This window comes from Tamandua tetradactyla, chromosome 16 (assembly GCF_023851605.1).
Source record: "Tamandua tetradactyla isolate mTamTet1 chromosome 16, mTamTet1.pri, whole genome shotgun sequence".
Classification (NCBI taxonomy): Eukaryota; Metazoa; Chordata; class Mammalia; order Pilosa; family Myrmecophagidae; genus Tamandua; species Tamandua tetradactyla.
Window position 1 is genome coordinate 47,794,562 of NC_135342.1, and position 13,642 is coordinate 47,808,203.

At 38.0% G+C, this 13,642-nt stretch overlaps 1 protein-coding gene across 3 annotated transcripts in view; it reads left to right on the forward strand.

Moving 5' to 3' along the window:
- Positions 1-13,642, forward strand: part of FTO (FTO alpha-ketoglutarate dependent dioxygenase) — a 434,084-nt gene that overhangs the window by 265,253 nt on the left and 155,189 nt on the right. The window lies entirely within an intron of this gene.

Here is a 13,642-nt window from a genome sequence, read left to right on the forward strand (position 1 = left end):
CCTTATGTCTGGCCTCATCGCTGTCAATTGAGGCCGCATGAAAAATAAGCAAATTTAAAATGTTCATCTAAGGTTAGCTTTCCTGTACATGATACCTATTTTTAATTGTAGTGATCAGTGACATCATCTGTATGAGTGTATGATTTACCCTTGAGTATAACATTTAGCATAAATGTTTGCATCTTGAACATAATGTAATATAAGTACCTGGTGCTGAAGAACCCTTTTAATCAACAGTCTAAAAGACTAGCATTGCTGTTTAGTTAAGACAGATGTCTGGGAAATCCGTATAGTGCTCTTATATCACTCCATGAGGGGTGGATTGCTTGGAAGTGGTCTATTTATCAACCCCATTTTAAGAACTGAATGAGTAGGAATTATGCTTGCTTCAACCTAGTTTCTTTGCACATGGCTTTACCTATGGTTAGAAAGCAGTTACTAGTGGAAAGTTTCAGCAGATCATTGGTTTTTCCAGAATTGATGCTTGCATAGTGAATGTGTTACCCTGCTCTTATTTGAAAAACATTGATGTGTGAAAGGCTATAATATACCCTAAATGTTAGGGTTGTCCTTTAGATATTTAGCTTGTAAAAATTGTTGTATTATGTTCTGTCTCTGAGCAAGTGGAAGAGGAATCAGGAAGATTATACTGTATTTTGTCTCAGTCTTATTTTATGCTTAAAAATTCTATGTAACTAGGCATCAAGGACATTTACTGATAGCCATAACACTCTCCAAATGAGTTCATGCAACATAATAAACAATTTATAGCTTCACTAGTAATAATTATCATAAAAATAGATCTATCTTAACAAGGCTAAAAGATGAGCATTTTCCAGGAAGGGAGAGAGTAAAGAGTTTGAGCTGTTGATTTTGATTGGGTATCAGAAAGCTGCTTTTTCAAATATTTATATTCTCTCTAAATTCTGACTGACATTCAAACAATCAGTTAAAAATGACCAATAATATTGAAAGATATTCTTCTCCCCCTTGCTTTGTGTGTGTCTGCTTAGAGTACACGACAGGCAGTTTCAGCTACAGTAATTAAATGATTTCCAATTTAACTCTCAGTAATTAATGAAAAAATGTTTTTTTGTGTTACAATTTAAGTATGTGTACTTTATTAAAGTATGCATATTTTGTTAAATAATGGAATATCAGTGTGGGGACATTTAAGAGCTCTCTCTCTCTCTCTGTTTGACCTTTTATATTTTTTCCCCTGGTAATTCTTATTAAATAGGAAAGGAAGAAAGAAAGAATACCCCCATCTCTTCCCCACCCCCATCCCTCCAAAGACAGCCCAGGCCAGAGAAAGACCAAATGTTAATGATGGATACTTTTTGTTGAATGCATTTGATTTGTTAACAATAATTTCCTAGTACACCAAATCATCAGACAGTATGGCCAAAATAGTCTGTTTAAGAGGAGTCTGGTTTCAGCATTTCTGGCCCTTACTGCTAACAATTTAATCAGGAGCTGGAGCCAGTGTTGAAGTTGATGTAGTCTAGCATCTGAAACAAAAATTCTCAAGTCCCTTGTGGTAGGGGAAACAAAAAGAAGGAGCTTAGCAGTTGATACTACGCAGACCTCCTTAAAACTAAACACCTGAAAGAAAATTTCCTTGAGAGCTCAGAAGGAAAAGTGTCCTGAGACTATTAAATAACAGTAATCCTTCCCCCCACCCCTTCCCCACCTCCATTTGATGTTTCCCATCCCAGTGACCTATTGGAAAGACCATCCGTATAAACAGAGTTTCCATAGGACCTCCGTAGACCTCCCTTTTCCTCATCAAAGCTTCTGGCCGTCTGGAATCAGGCATTGCCTTGAATAAGCCCATCAAGCTTGTGGTGGTGAAAGTTATAAAACATCCTCTGCAGTGCTTACTGACCTGTCTGTGTTTTAGAGATTGACCTATTGTGTACTTTGGAATTACACAAGGAAAAATGTTCTTTGACAGAAAATAATTAGCACTCGCCAAAGGCCAAGCAATAGGCTATAGTCTTTTACTTTCATCAAAGCTACCAAGGGATCAGTTAGATTAGATAATAGAAATTTTTTCCTCTGAAAGTTAAATACAGATGACTCTAATTACCTTATATTGCACGTTAGAGAATGCGTTATGAACTGTACAACTTCAAGAAATTTAGGTCAACTGAGGCTCCACAGCTGTCAGTGACTTAGTGTAAAACTACTGTAATACTGGGTTGTTTTGTTTTTCTCTCCAACAGGTTCATTTCTGATAATGCTATTAAGGAGAACTTTTTCGTATGAAACTTGGAACTCAGTTATAAAATATTTATATCTCTTTCAGGTCAGGAGGAGAGCCATTGTTGGGGACTCACTGAAGTCTCTTAAAGTGAAAGCATATGTTCATTATAATTTAACTTTTGGAGGAAAGTGTCAGTTCTACATGACTCAGGGTAACTGAGTTTGTAACAGTGTCACACAACTCTGCAATTCTGGACCACATCTGAGTGCTGGGGGTTTCCTTCCCCAAGCTCTGTAATCCCATAAACAACCCTCTCCAAATAGGCTTATTCGGGCTTTCTATTCACTTCCCCTGAGTTGAATGATCCAAAGTACATCAGGAGAAGCCATGTGAATGCAGGGTAAGTGTTAACAGAAGTGGTACAGAATTTCTGAAGATTTGGCTTTGTTTATACAGTCCACTCTGCCTGATGGACAGCTTGTTATAGCTTTTAAAGAACTGGGCAAGCCCTCTGATCTGACCCCTTCTTGACCTCCTCAGCCCAAAGGTCAGTCTGCAGCTAATAAACTATGAGGTTCTTTGGGTCTACTGTAGGAAAAGGCAGAAAAAGAGCAGCTGCAAGGACTGGGCGTCCCTAGATAGGCTGCTTTAGGGTCACTCTCTGATAATGAAAATGATTACCAAATTATATGGAAGTTTAACCACAATAGTGAGTGAGAGGAGGGTGGAGCCCAGTGTATTAGGTTTGATAAATGAACTGTGAAGAGGCCCATCTGGCTCTCAACATCTTTTCTCCCCCTCTTTCCCTACCAAGGGGAAACATTTTAAAATAACAGCAGTACATATAGACTCAATGACCCATGCAAGGAACTGGAATGGATTAAGATTTAATGGTGACAGTGGAAGAAATTATCATTTGAAAAGTGCGTCAAAGAAAATATCCATGCCCGAGTTGTTTTTCTAAATCAAATATAATAAAAACTCAGTTCCTTTGTTTATTTTATACAAATCTCCAGCATCTCTCCTAGATTGCTAAAAACTTTGAGAGTATTGTTTATTATGGAATAATTATTTGTAGTCAGCTTAAGGAGAGAAATGGGTTTCCTTTGCCTTGCACAGGTCAGAACAAGAATCAAACATTTTGTTTCTGCCTGCTTGCTCAGTTTAATTAGTGTAGGTAAATGGAGTGTTAGGACAAATGCTTTACAGACAAACTAGTGTCTGTTCCAGCATCTGACCACTACCCATTCATTATGTATTTTTTTTTTATTAATTAAAAAAAGAATTAACAAAACAATTAGAAATCATTCCAATCTACATGTACAATCAGTAATTCTTAATAACATCACATAGTTGCATATTCATCATTTCTTAGTACATTTGCATCGATTTAGAAAAAGAAATAAAAAGACAACAGAATAAGAATTAAAACAATAATAGAAAGAAAAAAAAAACAAAAAAAAACAAAAACAAAAAACCTATACCTCACATGCAGCTTCATTCAGTGTTTTAACATAATTGCATTACAATTGGGTAGTATTGTGCTGTCCATTTCTGAGTTTTTATATCCAGTCCCGTTGTACAGTCTGTATCCCTTCATCTCCAATTATCCCTTCTCTTTTTTTTTTTTTTTAATTAACGGAAAAAAAGAAATTAACCCAACATTTAGAGATCATACCATTCTACACATGCAATCATTAATTCTTAACATCATCACATAGCTGCATGATCATCATTTCTTAGTACATTTGCATTGGTTTAGAAGAACTAGCAACATAACCGAAAAAGATATAGAATGTTAATATAGAGAAAAAAATAAAAGTAATAATAGTAAAATCAAAACAAAACAACACAAAACAAAACAAAAACCTGTAGCTCAGATGCAGCTTCATTCAGTGTTTTAACATGATTACTTTACAATTAGGTATTATTGTGCTGTCCATTTTTGAGTTTTTGTATCTAGTCCTGTTGCACAGTCTGTATCCCTTCAGCTTCAATTACCCATTGTCTTACCCTGTTTCTAACTCCTGCTGAACTCTGTTACCAATGACATATTTCAAGTTTATTCTCGAATGTCCGTTCACATCAGTGGGACCATACAGTATTTGTCCTTTAGTTTTTGGCTGGATTCACTCAGCATAATATTCTCTAGGTCCATCCATGTTATTACATGGTTCATAAGTTTATCTTGTCTTAAAGCTGCATAATATTCCATCGTATGTATATACCACAGTTTGTTTAGCCACTCTTCTGTTGATGGAGATTTTGGCTGTTTCCATCTCTTTGCAATTGTAAATAATGCTGCTATAAACATTGGTGTGCAAATGTCCGTTTGTGTCTTTGCCCTTAAGTCCTTTGAGTAGATACCTAGCAATGGTATTGCTGGGTCGTATGGCAATTCTATATTCAGCTTTTTGAGGAACCGCCAAACTGCCTTCCACGGTGGTTGCACCCTTTGACATTCCCACCAACAGTGGATAAGTGTGCCTCTTTCTCCGCATCCTCTCCAGCACTTGTCATTTTCTGTTTTGTTGATAATGGCCATTCTGGTGGGTGTGAGATGATATCTCATTGTGGTTTTGATTTGCATTTCTCTAATGGCCAGGGACATTGAGCATCTCTTCATGTGCCTCTTGGCCATCCGTATTTCCTCTTCTGAGAGGTGTCTGTTCAAGTCTTTTTCCCATTTTGTAATTGGGTTGGCTGTCTTTTTGTTGTTGAGATGAACAATCTCTTTATAAATTCTGGATACTAGACCTTTATCTGATATATCATTTCCAAATATTGTCTCCCATTGTGAAGGCTGTCTTTCTACTTTCTTGATGAAGTTCTTTGATGCACAAAAGTGTTTAATTTTGAGGAGTTCCCATTTATTTATTTCCTTCTTCAGTGCTCTTGCTTTAGGTTTAAGGTCCATAAAACCGCCTCCAGTTGTAAGATCCATAAGATATCTCCCAACATTTTCCTCTAACTGTTTTATGGTCTTAGACCTAATGTTTAGATCTTTGATCCATTTTGAGTTAACTTTTGTATAGGGTGTGAGAGATGGGTCTTCTTTCATTCTTTTGCATATGGATATCCAGTTCTCTAGGCACCATTTATTGAAGAGACTGCTCTGTCCCAGGTGAGTTGGCTTGACTGCCTTATCAAAGATCAAATGTCCATAGATGAGAGGGTCTATATCTGAGCACTCTATTCGATTCCATTGGTCGATATATCTATCTTTATGCCAATACCATGCTGTTTTGACCACTGTGGCTTCATAATATGCCTTAAAGTCAGGCAGCGCGAGACCTCCAGCTTCGTTTTTTTTCCTCAAGATGTTTTTAGCAATTCGGGGCACCCTGCCCTTCCAGATAAATTTGCTTATTGGTTTTTCTATTTCTGAAAAATAAGTTGTTGGGATTTTGATTGGTATTGCATTGAATCTGTAAATCAATTTAGGTAGGATTGACATCTTAACTATATTTAGTCTTCCAATCCATGAACACGGTATGCCCTTCCATCTATTTAGGTCTTCTGTGATTTCTTTTAGCAGTTTTTTGTAGTTTTCTTTATATAGGTTTTTTGTCTCTTTAGTTAAATTTATTCCTAGGTATTTTATTCTTTTAGTTGCAATTGTAAATGGGATTCATTTCTTGATTTCCCCCTCAGCTTGTTCCTTACTAGTGTATAGAAATGCTACAGATTTTTGAATGTTGATCTTGTAACCTGCTACTTTGCTGTACTCATTTATTAGCTCTAGTAGTTTTGTTGTGGATTTTTCCGGGTTTTCGACGTATAGTATCATATCGTCTGCAAACAGTGATAGTTTTACTTCTTCCTTTCCAATTTTGATGCCTTGTATTTCTTTTTCTCGTCTAATTGCTCTGGCTAGAACCTCCAACACAATGTTGAATAATAGTGGTGATAGTGGACATCCTTGTCTTGTTCCTGATCTTAGGGGGAAAGTTTTCAATTTTTCCCCATTGAGGATGATATTAGCTGTGGGTTTTTCATATATTCCCTCTATCATTTTAAGGAAGTTCCCTTGTATTCCTATCTTTTGAAGTGTTTTCAACAGGAAAGGATGTTGAATCTTGTCGAATGCCTTCTCTGCATCAATTGAGATGATCATGTGATTTTTCTGCTTTGATTTGTTGATATGGTGTATTACATTAATTGATTTTCTTATGTTGAACCATCCTTGCATACCTGGGATGAATCCTACTTGGTCATGATGTATAATTCTTTTAATATGTTGTTGGATACGATTTGCTAGAATTTTATTGAGGATTTTTGCATCTGTATTCATTAGAGAGATTGGTCTGTAGTTTTCTTTTTTTGTAATATCTTTGCCTGGTTTTGGTATGAGGGTGATGTTGGCTTCATAGAATGAATTAGGTAGTTTTCCCTCCACTTCGATTTTTTTGAAGAGTTTGAAGAGAATTGGTACTAATTCTTTCTGGAACGTTTGGTAGAATTCACATGTGAAGCCATCTGGTCCTGGACTTTTCTTTTTAGGAAGCTTTTGAATGACTAATTCAATTTCTTTACTTGTGATTGGTTTGTTGAGGTCATCTATGTCTTCTTGAGTCAAAGTTGGTTGTTCATGTCTTTCCAGGAACCCGTCCATTTCCTCTAAATTGTTGTATTTATTAGCGTAAAGTTGTTCATAGTATCCTGTTATTACCTCCTTTATTTCTGTGAGGTCAGTAGTTATGTCTCCTCTTCCATTTCTGATCTTATTTATTTGCATCCTCTCTCTTCTTCTTTTTGTCAATCTTGCTAAGGGCCCATCAATCTTATTGATTTTCTCATAGAACCAACTTCTGGCCTTATTGATTTTCTCTATTGTTTTCATGTTTTCAATTTCATTTATTTGTGCTCTAATCTTTGTTATTTCTTTCCTTTTGCTTGCTTTGGGGTTAGCTTGCTGTTCTTTCTCCAGTTCTTCCAAATGGATAGTTAATTCCTGAATTTTTGCCTTTTCTTCTTTTCTGATATAGGCATTTAGAGCAATAAATTTCCCTCTTAGCACTGCCTTTGCTGCATCCCATAAGTTTTGATATGTTGTGTTTTCATTTTCATTCGCCTCGAGGTATTTGCTAATTTCTCTTGCAATTTCTTCTTTGACCCAGTCGTTGTTTAGGAGTGTGTTGTTGAGCCTCCACGTATTTGTGAATTTTCTGGCACTCTGCCTATTATTGATTTCCAACATCATTCCTTTATGGTCCGAGAAAGTGTTGTGTAAGATTTCAATCTTTTTAAATTTGTTAAGACTTGCTTTGTGACCCAGCATATGGTCTATCTTTGAGAATGATCCATGAGCACTTGAGAAAAAGGTGTATCCTGCTGTTGTGGGATGTAATGTCCTATAAATGTCTATTAAGTCTAGTTCATTTATAGTAATATTCAGATTCTCTATTTCTTTGTTGATCCTCTGTCTAGATGTTCTGTCCCTTGATGAGAGTGGTGAGTTGAAGTCTCCAACTATTATGGTATATGAGTCTATTTCCCTTTTCAGTGTTTGCAGAATATTCCTCACGTATTTTGGGGCATTCTGATTCGGTGCGTAAATATTTATGATTGTTATGTCTTCTTGTTTAATTGTTCCTTTTATTAGTATATAGTGTCCTTCTTTGTCTCTTTTAACTGTTTTACATTTGAAGTCTAATTTGTTGGATATTAGTATAGCCACTCCTGCTCTTTTCTGGTTGTTATTTGCATGAAATATCTTTTCCCAACCTTTCACTTTCAACCTATGTTTATCTTTGGGTCTAAGATGTGTTTCCTGTAGACAGCATATAGAAGGATCCTGTTTTTTAATCCATTCTGCCAATATATGTCTTTTGATTGGGGAATTCAGTCCATTGACATTTAGTGTTATTACTGTTTGGATAATATTTTCCTCTAACATTTTGCCTTTTGTATTATATATATCATATCTGATTTTCCTTCTTTCTACACTCTTTTCCATATCTCTCTCTTCTGTCTTTTTGTATCTGACTCTAGTGCTCCCTTTAGTATTTCTTGCAGAGCTGGTCTCTTGGTCACAAATTCTTTCAGTGACTTTTTGTCTGAGAATGTTTTAATTTCTCCCTCATTTTTGAAGGATAATTTTGCTGGATATAGGAGTCTTGGTTGGCAGTTTTTCTCTTTTAGTATTTTAAATATATCATCCCACTGTCTTCTAGCTTCCATGGTTTCTGCTGAGAAATCTACACAAAGTCTTATTGGGTTTCCCTTGTATGTAATGGATTGTTTTTCTCTTGCTGCTTTCAAGATCTTCTCTTTCTCTTTGACCTCTGACATTCTAACTAGTAAGTGTCTTGGAGAACGCCTATTTGGGTCTAATCTCTTTGGGGTGCACTGCACTTCTTGGATCTGTAATTTTAGGTCTTTCATAAGAGTTGGGAAATTTTCAGTGAAAATTTCTTCCATTAGTTTTTCTCCTCCTTTTCCCTTCTCTTCTCCTTCTGGGACACCCACAACACGTATATTTGTGCGGTTCATATTGTCCTTGAGTTCCCTGATACCCTGTTCAAATTTTTCCATTCTTTTCCCTATAGTTTCTGTTTCTTTTTGGAATTCAGATGTTCCATCCTCCAAATCACTAATTCTATCTTCTGTCTCTTTAAATCTATCATTGTAGCTATCCATTATTTTTTCTATGTTTGCTACTTTATCCTTCACTTCCATAAGTTCTGCAATTTGTTTTTTCAGTTTTTCTATTTCTTCTTTATGTTCAGCCCATGTCCTCTTCATGTCCTCCCTCAATTTATCGATTTCATTTTTGACGAGGTTTTCCATTTCTGTTCGTATATTCAGCATTAGTTGTCTCAGCTCTTGTGTCTCATTTGAGCTATTGGTTTGTTCCTTTGACTGAGCCATATTCTCAATCTTTTGAGCGTGGACAGTTATCTTCTGCTGCTGGCGTCTGGGCATTTATTCAGATTTCTCTTGGTGTTGGACCCAGCAAGGTTGTAATATTTTTCTGTGAAATCTCTGGGTTCTGTTTTTCTTATCCTGCCCAGTAGGTGGCGCTCGTGGCACACGTTTGTCTGCGGGTCCCACCAGTAAAAGGTGCTGTGGGACCTTAAACTTTGGAAAACTCTCGCTGTCCTGGGGGTTCGCTAGCCGAAGCGGCTTGAGCCGGCCTGGGGTCCGAACGCAGGGAGGGTTGCTGGTCGCCGCAGCCAGGGAAAGAGCCCGTCCGAATTTCCTAGTCGGCCCTGGGCAACAAGCGTGGCGGGAGGGCGCCAGCGGCAGCGGCCCGCCCGAGAGAGTGCACGTTCCCCGGGAGTCACGGGTTTGGAAGGGGCCTCCCCCACCCGTCACCGTTCTCCGCGGGCTGGGGATTTCCGATCCAATTCTCTCAGTTGGTCCGGGGGCTGCGCGTGGTGTGGGCGCCAGTCGCCTTGGTTTCAGGGGACCTCCTCTCCAATTCTCCCAGCCGGCCCGGGAAGGGGGATGGGAGTAATTCCGGCCGCTTCCCGCCCCGCCCGGTAAGGCCCGCGCGCCTCGGCGATCTCACCCTAGCTGCTTCTCTCAGCCAGCCAGCCGTTCCAGGATGGGGTACGCTGTCTTTTTTATCTCTGTTGTGGCTTTGGGCGCTTTCTGTATCGTTTCTACTCCCCTAGTAGGTGTCCTGGAGAAGAAACTAAGATCCGCGCGTCTTACTAAGCCGCCATCTTCCAGGAAGTTTTTTCATTATGTATTTTTTGATACTGACTGTATCTGTAACTCTTGAACACTTTTATTTCTCTACAACTTGGCAGTTTTCCTGTAAAAATAAGAAGAAAGTACATGTTAGTTTGTTCCCTTCTTTATTCCCTCTTCAAAGAAACATTATAGCAATGCTAATTAGTGCCAATAATAGATATTTCACATGATGTGCTCACCTACTGTTAATTAATAAGGGTAATCTATTTAAAGTTCTCACCTCTTTACCTGTGTAAAGTGCCCTGGTTTAAGAGAATGACATCATAAACCATGAAGCTCTGTGCTTTTCTTCAGGTCCCGTGACTCAGCTTTCTGAAATAAGAGCAATTTTGTGCATCTCTTTGTTTATTTTGTATAGCTACTGTGAACAAAATCATGTGATTTGCTGTGCATAGTATAGAGTGTCCTATAGGCAGCCAGTTGAAGGATTTTTCTGGAGTAAAGATTCAGAAGTTCCTAGAAAGAGTCTAGCAAGACAGCGAGGAAGAGAGCACGGGAGCCAGTGTGAGCGCAGTGGAATAACAAATTACTCTTTCAGGGAAGTATTTAGCTGTAGATGTTTTCAATAACTAGAATTGTAGTATTGAGAACCTTTTATATTGAACCACATTGTTTCCATAATACAAGTCTAACCCAGACAATGATTATTTTAACAAAAGAATAAAAGGTTTTGAAACATTACCCAAAGTTAGCATATTTTTCATCTTAGATTTTGACGTGAGCATGTATGTCCTTGGGGATCTAGAGTGAGCAGAAAGCCAGGGAAAGGCTGATGCAGGGAGATGAGGGACATTTGGAGAATTAATTCTTCTTTTTAGCTTTAAAGCAGTGCCTTTAAATTTTTAAGATGTACAAATACAAAGAATAAAACAAAAGCAAGGCCACTGGAGTTTTTAAATTGTTAATTTCACATCACATAAAATTTCATATAAAATAAAATCCATCTTTTTAAAGTGTAGTTAGGTGATTTTAATATATTCACAAGGTTGTGCAACCATCACCACTGTCCAATTCCAAAATATTTCTATTACCCCAAAAAGAAACCATGTACTCATTAGCTGTCCCTCTCAATTTTCCCTTCCTCCACAGCCTCTGACAACGACTAATCTACTTTCTGTCTCTGGATTTTCCTATTCTGGACATTTTGTACATATAGAATCATGTAACATGTGACTTTTTTTTGGTCTGACTTCTTTTATTTGGGATAGTTAGTTTAAGGTTCATCTATTTTGTAGCATGCTTTAGTATTTCATTTGTTAATGGCTGAATAATACTCCTTTGTATGGCTGTACCACATTTTCCTTATTCATTCATCTATTGATAGACATTTGAATTGCTTCTGTGTTTTGGCTATTATGGATAATGCTGCAGTGAACATTCATATACTGGTTTTTGAATGATCATGTATTCTCAGTTTCCTCAAGTATATACCTAGTAGTAAAATTGCTGAGTCAAATGGTAACCACTGCACAAATTTACATTCCCACCAGCAATAAGAGTTCCAATTTCTTCACCTCCTCACCAACACTTGTTATTTTCTGCTTTATTATTATTATTATAGGTACCCTATTGGTATCTTGTGGTTTTGCTTTGCATTTCCCTAATGGCTAATGATGTGCATAATTTCATGTGTTTATTGAAGGACTTTAGTTTTAAATAGGAGATTTTAAAATATAGTAGACTTCAGGACTCAACCCTTCCATCAGTGGTGAAGATGTCATGAGCCTGTGAAAGGTATTTGGCTTGTTGAAGGAATAGGTTCCAAATGAAGCTGTCATGAGATTGCAGCTCTGCCAGTTTCCCCATTACCTTCTATGGGGCTGACTCTTTATTTACTTACATGTGGCCCAGCTTTTCTGCTTCTGGAGATAACTGACTCATTCCTTCTGCCCTTCTCTTATATTTCTTTCATTATGGCATCTCTGAGCATTGCACACTGGGTAGGAATGTAGTCCAATTAAAAGGAAACTCTGTCTACCTATAGCTCCTCAATTTTAGACTCAAACTGAACTTACTGTTCAATTTACAGCTCAGTTGGTTCGAAGGAGCCTTGAAATTGTGTAGAGAACATTTGAAAACAGTGTTTGTGGCGGTTTCTTAGAAACACTTCTAGAACTACTTACTTTAGTTAAAAGTAACTCTCTCAAGACCTAGATGGCTTTATAATCATGTCTTCTTCATTAGCATTTTTTCCTAAACAAGTAAAGCAATCATCTTATGGTTAATCTTCTTATTCTCCCATGACTCTAACTATCTTTTTATAACTGAGAACCTGTATTGAGTAAGATTTACCTTTCTAATCTAATCAGCTTGGTATCTGATCGGTGCAAGAAGAAAAACAGTTGTGTTACATCACTTAGGCTGAATGAACTATTCTAAGACCAGAACACTGAGATTTTCTCCATGGATCTCAGTCTCTCTTTTTGACACCTGGCAGACCTGAATTGCACACAAAAAGTAACAGGTGTGCCCACCCCAATTAGCAATCCACTGTTATTCACTGAGTGCTTATTTTCTAGAGGTAGTTGTGCTAGGTGCTGTGGGAAATACCAAGGTGAGAATGAAACATTCAACTCTGAAATGATTTGCTGTTTAATATGGAATGGATTAGATAAGAACACAATAGCTAGCATGCAAATTTTCATTCTTTGTATGAGGCATTGTGAAAGACTGAAAGATAACTCAGCAATGGTGTCCGCTCGAGGGATCTTACAGTTTGTTAGACGCTTACAGAAAGGCATTTTTATGTGTGTACTCGATTGTGTGCTCCTATTTTTGTTTGTTCTACCAGAATATAAGCTTCATGAGGGCAAGGACACTTGTCTGTTTGTCTTTGCAATGTTAGCTGGTGTCCTCATTAGAATAATGCCCAATTTTATAATAGGAGTAGGGACCTTGCTGGCTTGTTCACCACGTATTCCCTGCATCTGGAACAGTCCCTGACACTCCTACTTAATGAATAATGGACTGAATAAATTAATTTTCTTCTCAGCCCATTCCTGTGTTCATAAGTGCTTTGTGTTCCTTAATAATTTTGAGGTGTTTGTCTGTTGCTTTATTGGATGTATTCATCCAACCTTGCCAAAAGTGAGAACCTCGAAATTGAACATAAGGAGAGATCTCTGATTTACAGGTCTCTGGCATTTAACACTAAGACTGCACCTCCCACAATGCTTCCGGCATGAGTGAGGAGGGATGCTATGTGCATAGACTGCCTCACGGATACTTGAGGAAGAGCCATAGTACTGCGTGGGGACCAGGAGAAAGACATTGGTCTTTCTATTCCCAATTCCCTTCCTTTCCTGGAGGTGAAATAGAGCTGGGAGAGGAAAGAGAGACGTGGAGGGGAGGGGGAAAGAGAGGGGAGAGGAGACTGTAGAAGCGTCTCCAGGGGCAATCCTCTGATTAAGGAGATGGGTTTCAGTCCAGGGAGGGCAAAGCTGAGACTAAGTGTGCTTCACATCTTTATTTCACCTGCTCCCGGTAGCTAATCTTTCCTGGTTACCTGCTTCTATCATGCTGTGGCTTTAGTAATTAATTGGAGGGCAGTGATGAGCCTTTTTAGCCTTGGTTGCTTGGTGCTAGTGCCAGAATGTGGTTTCCACTTTCTTGATATGTGGTCACAAAATAGGGTGCCACTAGACTTGGAGATGGGAAATGGTAAAATGAGATTGAGGTAGTTATCAGTTGGGACCACATGTGACCCAGTCATCTGACCCTGTCAGCTGT